Source organism: Triturus cristatus, chromosome 5_2, assembly GCF_964204655.1.
Source record: "Triturus cristatus chromosome 5_2, aTriCri1.1, whole genome shotgun sequence".
Taxonomy (NCBI): Eukaryota; Metazoa; Chordata; class Amphibia; order Caudata; family Salamandridae; genus Triturus; species Triturus cristatus.
The window spans coordinates 576,563,809-576,575,954 of NC_140588.1; the positions used below are offsets into that span (position 1 = coordinate 576,563,809).

At 53.7% G+C, this 12,146-nt stretch overlaps 8 non-coding genes across 8 annotated transcripts; 5 read left to right on the forward strand and 3 right to left on the reverse strand.

The window, feature by feature from the left end:
- Nucleotides 1-969: 969 nt before the first annotated feature.
- On the reverse strand, nucleotides 970-1,041 carry TRNAE-CUC (transfer RNA glutamic acid (anticodon CUC)). The gene has a single exon. It is a non-coding gene; the product is annotated as a tRNA-Glu (tRNA).
- A 945-nt stretch (nucleotides 1,042-1,986) lies between these two features.
- Nucleotides 1,987-2,069, forward strand: TRNAL-UAA (transfer RNA leucine (anticodon UAA)). The gene has a single exon. It is a non-coding gene; the product is annotated as a tRNA-Leu (tRNA).
- A 1,132-nt stretch (nucleotides 2,070-3,201) lies between these two features.
- TRNAE-CUC (transfer RNA glutamic acid (anticodon CUC)) lies at nucleotides 3,202-3,273 on the reverse strand. Its single transcript has one exon. It is a non-coding gene; the product is annotated as a tRNA-Glu (tRNA).
- A 945-nt stretch (nucleotides 3,274-4,218) lies between these two features.
- Nucleotides 4,219-4,301, forward strand: TRNAL-UAA (transfer RNA leucine (anticodon UAA)). The gene has a single exon. It is a non-coding gene; the product is annotated as a tRNA-Leu (tRNA).
- A 1,126-nt stretch (nucleotides 4,302-5,427) lies between these two features.
- Nucleotides 5,428-5,499, reverse strand: TRNAE-CUC (transfer RNA glutamic acid (anticodon CUC)). Its single transcript has one exon. It is a non-coding gene; the product is annotated as a tRNA-Glu (tRNA).
- A 945-nt stretch (nucleotides 5,500-6,444) lies between these two features.
- Nucleotides 6,445-6,527, forward strand: TRNAL-UAA (transfer RNA leucine (anticodon UAA)). Its single transcript has one exon. It is a non-coding gene; the product is annotated as a tRNA-Leu (tRNA).
- A 2,143-nt stretch (nucleotides 6,528-8,670) lies between these two features.
- Nucleotides 8,671-8,753, forward strand: TRNAL-UAA (transfer RNA leucine (anticodon UAA)). The gene has a single exon. It is a non-coding gene; the product is annotated as a tRNA-Leu (tRNA).
- A 2,143-nt stretch (nucleotides 8,754-10,896) lies between these two features.
- Nucleotides 10,897-10,979, forward strand: TRNAL-UAA (transfer RNA leucine (anticodon UAA)). The gene has a single exon. It is a non-coding gene; the product is annotated as a tRNA-Leu (tRNA).
- The last annotated feature ends 1,167 nt before the right edge of the window (nucleotides 10,980-12,146 follow it).

A 12,146-nucleotide genomic window follows, 5' to 3' on the forward strand; every position in this document is an offset into this window, starting at 1 on the left:
GCAATGCAGTGCCACCTACGCAGAGCCCCTGCTTAGAGAAATACACCTCCTATGTCTTTTCCCACTGAAGGGAGCAGGAGGAAGTACTTGCTTCCTGGGGAACATGGGCCTGCCACTGGAATTTGTTAACCCGCCTCTTGCGGATTTCTCCCCTTTCTTTGATTTACACCTGCAGGCTCTCCCTTGCCATCGGAGCAGGATCTGCTGATGCAGGCCCGGCTGGATCAAATGTGCAAAGGCTTTTCCCCAGGCCTCGGGAAAAAATTGAGCAGAGATTCCCGCCTCCGCCTCCGCCTCCTCTTGCCTTCCGAACGGGCTTCCAAACGGGCAATGCCCTGACGGGTCCCCCACGCCCCATCCTGCCCATGCCCACACCCCTGTATATGAGGGTGACCCATGTCCCTCACCCTCCATGCTCGAACGGAAGACACGTGTGTCCTGAGGGGAGCGCCAGACAGGCATTTCTCCGGCCAGGCAGACCCCTGCAGCACCCGTTAGGCTCCAAAGCCTGTACATTCCCAAGATGCCACTGGTCACTATGCAAATCAGACAGCCCTGGCCACACCCTCTCCGCCGCTGGGCTCTGCTGCTTTCGGTACGTGCAGCTCAGCTTTTTCTTACCCTGAACCAGACTTCCGTTTCAGCAAAAAGGTGGGTTGCAGTGGGTCCGGGATGCCATTTGGAGACAAAGCCTGCGGCCCTGTCAAAGATGACTTCCTGCCGCACACCATGTGGTCAGAAGCCTACGAAAAGAAGCGCACCTCGGAATACAGAATCTCACTTCCTCAAGAGCCTTGCACAAGAGATTTTCCTCCCGCCGAGGAAAGCAACTCAAAGGGAACCTTGCGAAAATCAAATTAGGAGCCAGATTGCGGGATGCTAGGCAAACTGTTTGTCAGAAAAGCAAATTCATTTTGAGAAGCCCTGACCTGCGGGAAGGAAAAGCATTCAAGGGCAGAAGAAGGACTGTTCCCTGACCGGGAATCGAACCCGGGCCGCGGCGGTGAGAGCGCCGAATCCTAACCACTAGACCACCAGGGAACCCACAGCCATACAGCAAAAGTTCCTACACTGCTCTCCTAGTGACAAAGCTCATGGGGGCTGAAAGCATATTTTATTCTACAGCGAATATGAATCAAAACTTGAAAAAACACTCATGATTCCACCAGACTGTTTGTCACTTCCAAGCACAGGCCATCCCCTCCCCCGTGCTACTGAACCGACGAATTCCTGTACAATCGGGATCCCCGGGAAATCACAAGAGGGATACCTAGTGGCCGCTGATAGCTCAAAGACAGCTGGTACACCTTCTCACACCTACCTCGTTATTCAGCTTGCTGGAAGAATACATTGCGAATGACCGATTCAAGAGTGCAAGGGAGAAGAGTGCTCCAAAGTAGATGTATACATCGCAGCCGGGTTTTCCAGCAATTTACCTTTCTGATGAGCTGGTACTGCACTTTACGCCCACATAGAGCACCTGACTGGGTGGGGGACTGCGTGCGCATGAAGGTGGCTGAGGGCAATGGGAGCAAAGCAACCTGGGACACAGGGGACCCAGCCCCTTTCCTCTGCTTTCGTCTATAGGTCGGGGTGCCTTTTTAAGGACCTTCGATTAAAAAAAGCTGAGCTGCGTGGACAAATTACGCACGTCTACGTCTTAGAGGGATCTTCCCTGACCGGGAATCGAACCCGGGCCGCGGCGGTGAAAGCGCCGAATCCTAGCCACTAGACCACCAGGGAGGAGATGCTCTTGTGAGCCTGCCTTGCTCACTTCCTTATTGTGACTAAGCTAACTCCACTGTATAGATTGCCCATAAAGTACGAGTGGGGAAAAGTTAGGTGTCACACAGTGTGTTTGTCATAAGCAATTACCTTTATCCTCCTGCAAAAGCCTTTTTACTCTGCAATCACCTCTTGCTGGACAGCCTGCGCTGGAGCAGCCAGCATGAAAAGGGAGCTGAGTAAGGAAGGACCTAGGGTCTCACCAGGGTGGCCGAGTGGTTAAGGCGTTGGACTTAAGATCCAATGGACAGTTGTCCGCATGGGTTCGAGCCCCATCCCTGGTATGGGTTTTCAGCGGGTGTGTAGGAACTCGCAGATGCTTTTTTAAAGCATTTTCCTCTGCCCTCCTCACCCTCCCAGTGCCCTTCCTTAACAGTCCCAATTCACGTCTCAGCTGTGGGGTCTGCTGCTACTCTGCACTTAGCATGGATGCTTCCCAAAGCAATGCAGTGCCACCTACGCAGAGCCCCTGCTTAGAGAAATACACCTCCTATGTCTTTTCCCACTGAAGGGAGCAGGAGGAAGTACTTGCTTCCTGGGGAACATGGGCCTGCCACTGGAATTTGTTAACCCGCCTCTTGCGGATTTCTCCCCTTTCTTTGATTTACACCTGCAGGCTCTCCCTTGCCATCGGAGCAGGATCTGCTGATGCAGGCCCGGCTGGATCAAATGTGCAAAGGCTTGTCCCCAGGCCTCGGGAAAAAATTGAGCAGAGATTCCCGCCTCCGCCTCCGCCTCCTCCTCCTCTTGCCTTCCGAACGGGCTTCCAAACGGGCAATGCCCTGACGGGTCCCCCACGCCCCATCCTGCCCATGCCCACACCCCTGTATATGAGGGTGACCCATGTCCCTCACCCTCCATGCTCGAACGGAAGACACGTGTGTCCTGAGGGGAGCGCCAGACAGGCATTTCTCCGGCCAGGCAGACCCCTGCAGCACCCGTTAGGCTCCAAAGCCTGTACATTCCCAAGATGCCACTGGTCACTATGCAAATCAGACAGCCCTGGCCACACCCTCTCCGCCGCTGGGCTCTGCTGCTTTCGGTACGTGCAGCTCAGCTTTTTCTTACCCTGAACCAGACTTCCGTTTCAGCAAAAAGGTGGGTTGCAGTGGGTCCGGGATGCCATTTGGAGACAAAGCCTGCGGCCCTGTCAAAGATGACTTCCTGCCGCACACCATGTGGTCAGAAGCCTACGAAAAGAAGCGCACCTCGGAATACAGAATCTCACTTCCTCAAGAGCCTTGCACAAGAGATTTTCCTCCCGCCGAGGAAAGCAACTCAAAGGGAACCTTGCGAAAATCAAATTAGGAGCCAGATTGCGGGATGCTAGGCAAACTGTTTGTCAGAAAAGCAAATTCATTTTGAGAAGCCCTGACCTGCGGGAAGGAAAAGCATTCAAGGGCAGAAGAAGGACTGTTCCCTGACCGGGAATCGAACCCGGGCCGCGGCGGTGAGAGCGCCGAATCCTAACCACTAGACCACCAGGGAACCCACAGCCATACAGCAAAAGTTCCTACACTGCTCTCCTAGTGACAAAGCTCATGGGGGCTGAAAGCATATTTTATTCTACAGCGAATATGAATCAGAACTTGAAAAAACACTCATGATTCCACCAGACTGTTTGTCACTTCCAAGCACAGGCCATCCCCTCCCCCGTGCTACTGAACCGACGAATTCCTGTACAATCGGGATCCCCGGGAAATCACAAGAGGGACACCTAGTGGCCGCTGATAGCTCAAAGACAGCTGGTACACCTTCTCACACCTACCTCGTTATTCAGCTTGCTGGAAGAATACATTGCGAATGACCGATTCAAGAGTGCAAGGGAGAAGAGTGCTCCAAAGTAGATGTATACATCGCAGCCGGGTTTTCCAGCAATTTACCTTTCTGATGAGCTGGTACTGCACTTTACGCCCACATAGAGCACCTGACTGGGTGGGGGACTGCGTGCGCATGAAGGTGGCTGAGGGCAATGGGAGCAAAGCAACCTGGGACACAGGGGACCCAGCCCCTTTCCTCTGCTTTCGTCTATAGGTCGGGGTGCCTTTTTAAGGACCTTCGATTAAAAAAAGCTGAGCTGCGTGGACAAATTACGCACGTCTACGTCTTAGAGGGATCTTCCCTGACCGGGAATCGAACCCGGGCCGCGGCGGTGAAAGCGCCGAATCCTAGCCACTAGACCACCAGGGAGGAGATGCTCTTGTGAGCCTGCCTTGCTCACTTCCTTATTGTGACTAAGCTAACTCCACTGTATAGATTGCCCATAAAGTACGAGTGGGGAAAAGTTAGGTGTCACACAGTGTGTTTGTCATAAGCAATTACCTTTATCCTCCTGCAAAAGCCTTTTTACTCTGCAATCACCTCTTGCTGGACAGCCTGCGCTGGAGCAGCCAGCATGAAAAGGGAGCTGAGTAAGGCAGGACCTAGGGTCTCACCAGGGTGGCCGAGTGGTTAAGGCGTTGGACTTAAGATCCAATGGACAGTTGTCCGCATGGGTTCGAGCCCCATCCCTGGTATGGGTTTTCAGCGGGTGTGTAGGAACTTGCAGATGCTTTTTTAAAGCATTTTCCTCTGCCCTCCTCACCCTCCCAGTGCCCTTCCTTAACAGTCCCAATTCACGTCTCAGCTGTGGGGTCTGCTGCTACTCTGCACTTAGCATGGATGCTTCCCAAAGCAATGCAGTGCCACCTACGCAGAGCCCCTGCTTAGAGAAATACACCTCCTATGTCTTTTCCCACTGAAGGGAGCAGGAGGAAGTACTTGCTTCCTGGGGAACATGGGCCTGCCACTGGAATTTGTTAACCCGCCTCTTGCGGATTTCTCCCCTTTCTTTGATTTACACCTGCAGGCTCTCCCTTGCCATCGGAGCAGGATCTGCTGATGCAGGCCCGGCTGGATCAAATGTGCAAAGGCTTGTCCCCAGGCCTCGGGAAAAAATTGAGCAGAGATTCCCGCCTCCGCCTCCGCCTCCTCTTGCCTTCCGAACGGGCTTCCAAACGGGCAATGCCCTGACGGGTCCCCCACGCCCCATCCTGCCCATGCCCACACCCCTGTATATGAGGGTGACCCATGTCCCTCACCCTCCATGCTCGAACGGAAGACACGTGTGTCCTGAGGGGAGCGCCAGACAGGCATTTCTCCGGCCAGGCAGACCCCTGCAGCACCCGTTAGGCTCCAAAGCCTGTACATTCCCAAGATGCCACTGGTCACTATGCAAATCAGACAGCCCTGGCCACACCCTCTCCGCCGCTGGGCTCTGCTGCTTTCGGTACGTGCAGCTCAGCTTTTTCTTACCCTGAACCAGACTTCCGTTTCAGCAAAAAGGTGGGTTGCAGTGGGTCCGGGATGCCATTTGGAGACAAAGCCTGCGGCCCTGTCAAAGATGACTTCCTGCCGCACACCATGTGGTCAGAAGCCTACGAAAAGAAGCGCACCTCGGAATACAGAATCTCACTTCCTCAAGAGCCTTGCACAAGAGATTTTCCTCCCGCCGAGGAAAGCAACTCAAAGGGAACCTTGCGAAAATCAAATTAGGAGCCAGATTGCGGGATGCTAGGCAAACTGTTTGTCAGAAAAGCAAATTCATTTTGAGAAGCCCTGACCTGCGGGAAGGAAAAGCATTCAAGGGCAGAAGAAGGACTGTTCCCTGACCGGGAATCGAACCCGGGCCGCGGCGGTGAGAGCGCCGAATCCTAACCACTAGACCACCAGGGAACCCACAGCCATACAGCAAAAGTTCCTACACTGCTCTCCTAGTGACAAAGCTCATGGGGGCTGAAAGCATATTTTATTCTACAGCGAATATGAATCAGAACTTGAAAAAACACTCATGATTCCACCAGACTGTTTGTCACTTCCAAGCACAGGCCATCCCCTCCCCCGTGCTACTGAACCGACGAATTCCTGTACAATCGGGATCCCCGGGAAATCACAAGAGGGACACCTAGTGGCCGCTGATAGCTCAAAGACAGCTGGTACACCTTCTCACACCTACCTCGTTATTCAGCTTGCTGGAAGAATACATTGCGAATGACCGATTCAAGAGTGCAAGGGAGAAGAGTGCTCCAAAGTAGATGTATACATCGCAGCCGGGTTTTCCAGCAATTTACCTTTCTGATGAGCTGGTACTGCACTTTACGCCCACATAGAGCACCTGACTGGGTGGGGGACTGCGTGCGCATGAAGGTGGCTGAGGGCAATGGGAGCAAAGCAACCTGGGACACAGGGGACCCAGCCCCTTTCCTCTGCTTTCGTCTATAGGTCGGGGTGCCTTTTTAAGGACCTTCGATTAAAAAAAGCTGAGCTGCGTGGACAAATTACGCACGTCTACGTCTTAGAGGGATCTTCCCTGACCGGGAATCGAACCCGGGCCGCGGCGGTGAAAGCGCCGAATCCTAGCCACTAGACCACCAGGGAGGAGATGCTCTTGTGAGCATGCCTTGCTCACTTCCTTATTGTGACTAAGCTAACTCCACTGTATAGATTGCCCATAAAGTACGAGTGGGGAAAAGTTAGGTGTCACACAGTGTGTTTGTCATAAGCAATTACCTTTATCCTCCTGCAAAAGCCTTTTTACTCTGCAATCACCTCTTGCTGGACAGCCTGCGCTGGAGCAGCCAGCATGAAAAGGGAGCTGAGTAAGGCAGGACCTAGGGTCTCACCAGGGTGGCCGAGTGGTTAAGGCGTTGGACTTAAGATCCAATGGACAGTTGTCCGCATGGGTTCGAGCCCCATCCCTGGTATGGGTTTTCAGCGGGTGTGTAGGAACTTGCAGATGCTTTTTTAAAGCATTTTCCTCTGCCCTCCTCACCCTCCCAGTGCCCTTCCTTAACAGTCCCAATTCACGTCTCAGCTGTGGGGTCTGCTGCTACTCTGCACTTAGCATGGATGCTTCCCAAAGCAATGCAGTGCCACCTACGCAGAGCCCCTGCTTAGAGAAATACACCTCCTATGTCTTTTCCCACTGAAGGGAGCAGGAGGAAGTACTTGCTTCCTGGGGAACATGGGCCTGCCACTGGAATTTGTTAACCCGCCTCTTGCGGATTTCTCCCCTTTCTTTGATTTACACCTGCAGGCTCTCCCTTGCCATCGGAGCAGGATCTGCTGATGCAGGCCCGGCTGGATCAAATGTGCAAAGGCTTGTCCCCAGGCCTCGGGAAAAAATTGAGCAGAGATTCCCGCCTCCGCCTCCGCCTCCTCTTGCCTTCCGAACGGGCTTCCAAACGGGCAATGCCCTGACGGGTCCCCCACGCCCCATCCTGCCCATGCCCACACCCCTGTATATGAGGGTGACCCATGTCCCTCACCCTCCATGCTCGAACGGAAGACACGTGTGTCCTGAGGGGAGCGCCAGACAGGCATTTCTCCGGCCAGGCAGACCCCTGCAGCACCCGTTAGGCTCCAAAGCCTGTACATTCCCAAGATGCCACTGGTCACTATGCAAATCAGACAGCCCTGGCCACACCCTCTCCGCCGCTGGGCTCTGCTGCTTTCGGTACGTGCAGCTCAGCTTTTTCTTACCCTGAACCAGACTTCCGTTTCAGCAAAAAGGTGGGTTGCAGTGGGTCCGGGATGCCATTTGGAGACAAAGCCTGCGGCCCTGTCAAAGATGACTTCCTGCCGCACACCATGTGGTCAGAAGCCTACGAAAAGAAGCGCACCTCGGAATACAGAATCTCACTTCCTCAAGAGCCTTGCACAAGAGATTTTCCTCCCGCCGAGGAAAGCAACTCAAAGGGAACCTTGCGAAAATCAAATTAGGAGCCAGATTGCGGGATGCTAGGCAAACTGTTTGTCAGAAAAGCAAATTCATTTTGAGAAGCCCTGACCTGCGGGAAGGAAAAGCATTCAAGGGCAGAAGAAGGACTGTTCCCTGACCGGGAATCGAACCCGGGCCGCGGCGGTGAGAGCGCAGAATCCTAACCACTAGACCACCAGGGAACCCAGAGCCATACAGCAAAAGTTCCTACACTGCTCTCCTAGTGACAAAGCTCATGGGGGCTGAAAGCATATTTTATTCTACAGCGAATATGAATCAGAACTTGAAAAAACACTCATGATTCCACCAGACTGTTTGTCACTTCCAAGCACAGGCCATCCCCTCCCCCGTGCTACTGAACCGACGAATTCCTGTACAATCGGGATCCCCGGGAAATCACAAGAGGGACACCTAGTGGCCGCTGATAGCTCAAAGACAGCTGGTACACCTTCTCACACCTACCTCGTTATTCAGCTTGCTGGAAGAATACATTGCGAATGACCGATTCAAGAGTGCAAGGGAGAAGAGTGCTCCAAAGTAGATGTATACATCGCAGCCGGGTTTTCCAGCAATTTACCTTTCTGATGAGCTGGTACTGCACTTTACGCCCACATAGAGCACCTGACTGGGTGGGGGACTGCGTGCGCTTGAAGGTGGCTGAGGGCAATGGGAGCAAAGCAACCTGGGACACAGGGGACCCAGCCCCTTTCCTCTGCTTTCGTCTATAGGTCGGGGTGCCTTTTTAAGGACCTTCGATTAAAAAAAGCTGAGCTGCGTGGACAAATTACGCACGTCTACGTCTTAGAGGGATCTTCCCTGACCGGGAATCGAACCCGGGCCGCGGCGGTGAAAGCGCCGAATCCTAGCCACTAGACCACCAGGGAGGAGATGCTCTTGTGAGCCTGCCTTGCTCACTTCCTTATTGTGACTAAGCTAACTCCACTGTATAGATTGCCCATAAAGTACGAGTGGGGAAAAGTTAGGTGTCACACAGTGTGTTTGTCATAAGCAATTACCTTTATCCTCCTGCAAAAGCCTTTTTACTCTGCAATCACCTCTTGCTGGACAGCCTGCGCTGGAGCAGCCAGCATGAAAAGGGAGCTGAGTAAGGCAGGGCCTAGGGTCTCACCAGGGTGGCCGAGTGGTTAAGGCGTTGGACTTAAGATCCAATGGACAGTTGTCCGCATGGGTTCGAGCCCCATCCCTGGTATGGGTTTTCAGCGGGTGTGTAGGAACTTGCAGATGATTTTTTAAAGCATTTTCCTCTGCCCTCCTCACCCTCCCAGTGCCCTTCCTTAACAGTCCCAATTCACGTCTCAGCTGTGGGGTCTGCTGCTACTCTGCACTTAGCATGGATGCTTCCCAAAGCAATGCAGTGCCACCTACGCAGAGCCCCTGCTTAGAGAAATACACCTCCTATGTCTTTTCCCACTGAAGGGAGCAGGAGGAAGTACTTGCTTCCTGGGGAACATGGGCCTGCCACTGGAATTTGTTAACCCGCCTCTTGCGGATTTCTCCCTTTTCTTTGATTTACACCTGCAGGCTCTCCCTTGCCATCGGAGCAGGATCTGCTGATGCAGGCCCGGCTGGATCAAATGTGCAAAGGCTTGTCCCCAGGCCTCGGGAAAAAATTGAGCAGAGATTCCCGCCTCCGCCTCCGCCTCCTCTTGCCTTCCGAACGGGCTTCCAAACGGGCAATGCCCTGACGGGTCCCCCACGCCCCATCCTGCCCATGCCCACACCCCTGTATATGAGGGTGACCCATGTCCCTCACCCTCCATGCTCGAACGGAAGACACGTGTGTCCTGAGGGGAGCGCCAGACAGGCATTTCTCCGGCCAGGCAGACCCCTGCAGCACCCGTTAGGCTCCAAAGCCTGTACATTCCCAAGATGCCACTGGTCACTATGCAAATCAGACAGCCCTGGCCACACCCTCTCCGCCGCTGGGCTCTGCTGCTTTCGGTACGTGCAGCTCAGCTTTTTCTTACCCTGAACCAGACTTCCGTTTCAGCAAAAAGGTGGGTTGCAGTGGGTCCGGGATGCCATTTGGAGACAAAGCCTGCGGCCCTGTCAAAGATGACTTCCTGCCGCACACCATGTGGTCAGAAGCCTACGAAAAGAAGCGCACCTCGGAATACAGAATCTCACTTCCTCAAGAGCCTTGCACAAGAGATTTTCCTCCCGCCGAGGAAAGCAACTCAAAGGGAACCTTGCGAAAATCAAATTAGGAGCCAGATTGCGGGATGCTAGGCAAACTGTTTGTCAGAAAAGCAAATTCATTTTGAGAAGCCCTGACCTGCGGGAAGGAAAAGCATTCAAGGGCAGAAGAAGGACTGTTCCCTGACCGGGAATCGAACCCGGGCCGCGGCGGTGAGAGCGCAGAATCCTAACCACTAGACCACCAGGGAACCCAGAGCCATACAGCAAAAGTTCCTACACTGCTCTCCTAGTGACAAAGCTCATGGGGGCTGAAAGCATATTTTATTCTACAGCGAATATGAATCAGAACTTGAAAAAACACTCATGATTCCACCAGACGGTTTGTCACTTCCAAGCACAGGCCATCCCCTCCCCCGTGCTACTGAACCGACGAATTCCTGTACAATCGGGATCCCCGGGAAATCACAAGAGGGACACCTAGTGGCCGCTGATAGCTCAAAGACAGCTGGTACACCTTCTCACACCTACCTCGTTATTCAGCTTGCTGGAAGAATACATTGCGAATGACCGATTCAAGAGTGCAAGGGAGAAGAGTGCTCCAAAGTAGATGTATACATCGCAGCCGGGTTTTCCAGCAATTTACCTTTCTGATGAGCTGGTACTGCACTTTACGCCCACATAGAGCACCTGACTGGGTGGGGGACTGCGTGCGCATGAAGGTGGCTGAGGGCAATGGGAGCAAAGCAACCTGGGACACAGGGGACCCAGCCCCTTTCCTCTGCTTTCGTCTATAGGTCGGGGTGCCTTTTTAAGGACCTTCGATTAAAAAAAGCTGAGCTGCGTGGACAAATTACGCACGTCTACGTCTTAGAGGGATCTTCCCTGACCGGGAATCGAACCCGGGCCGCGGCGGTGAAAGCGCCGAATCCTAGCCACTAGACCACCAGGGAGGAGATGCTCTTGTGAGCCTGCCTTGCTCACTTCCTTATTGTGACTAAGCTAACTCCACTGTATAGATTGCCCATAAAGTACGAGTGGGGAAAAGTTAGGTGTCACACAGTGTGTTTGTCATAAGCAATTACCTTTATCCTCCTGCAAAAGCCTTTTTACTCTGCAATCACCTCTTGCTGGACAGCCTGCGCTGGAGCAGCCAGCATGAAAAGGGAGCTGAGTAAGGCAGGGCCTAGGGTCTCACCAGGGTGGCCGAGTGGTTAAGGCGTTGGACTTAAGATCCAATGGACAGTTGTCCGCATGGGTTCGAGCCCCATCCCTGGTATGGGTTTTCAGCGGGTGTGTAGGAACTTGCAGATGATTTTTTAAAGCATTTTCCTCTGCCCTCCTCACCCTCCCAGTGCCCTTCCTTAACAGTCCCAATTCACGTCTCAGCTGTGGGGTCTGCTGCTACTCTGCACTTAGCATGGATGCTTCCCAAAGCAATGCAGTGCCACCTACGCAGAGCCCCTGCTTAGAGAAATACACCTCCTATGTCTTTTCCCACTGAAGGGAGCAGGAGGAAGTACTTGCTTCCTGGGGAACATGGGCCTGCCACTGGAATTTGTTAACCCGCCTCTTGCGGATTTCTCCCCTTTCTTTGATTTACACCTGCAGGCTCTCCCTTGCCATCGGAGCAGGATCTGCTGATGCAGGCCCGGCTGGATCAAATGTGCAAAGGCTTGTCCCCAGGCCTCGGGAAAAAATTGAGCAGAGATTCCCGCCTCCGCCTCCGCCTCCGCCTCCTCTTGCCTTCCGAACGGGCTTCCAAACGGGCAATGCCCTGACGGGTCCCCCACGCCCCATCCTGCCCATGCCCACACCCCTGTATATGAGGGTGACCCATGTCCCTCACCCTCCATGCTCGAACGGAAGACACGTGTGTCCTGAGGGGAGCGCCAGACAGGCATTTCTCCGGCCAGGCAGACCCCTGCAGCACCCGTTAGGCTCCAAAGCCTGTACATTCCCAAGATGCCACTGGTCACTATGCAAATCAGACAGCCCTGGCCACACCCTCTCCGCCGCTGGGCTCTGCTGCTTTCGGTACGTGCAGCTCAGCTTTTTCTTACCCTGAACCAGACTTCCGTTTCAGCAAAAAGGTGGGTTGCAGTGGGTCCGGGATGCCATTTGGAGACAAAGCCTGCGGCCCTGTCAAAGATGACTTCCTGCCGCACACCATGTGGTCAGAAGCCTACGAAAAGAAGCGCACCTCGGAATACAGAATCTCACTTCCTCAAGAGCCTTGCACAAGAGATTTTCCTCCCGCCGAGGAAAGCAACTCAAAGGGAACCTTGCGAAAATCAAATTAGGAGCCAGATTGCGGGATGCTAGGCAAACTGTTTGTCAGAAAAGCAAATTCATTTTGAGAAGCCCTGACCTGCGGGAAGGAAAAGCATTCAAGGGCAGAAGAAGGACTGTTCCCTGACCGGGAATCGAACCCGGGCCGCGGCGG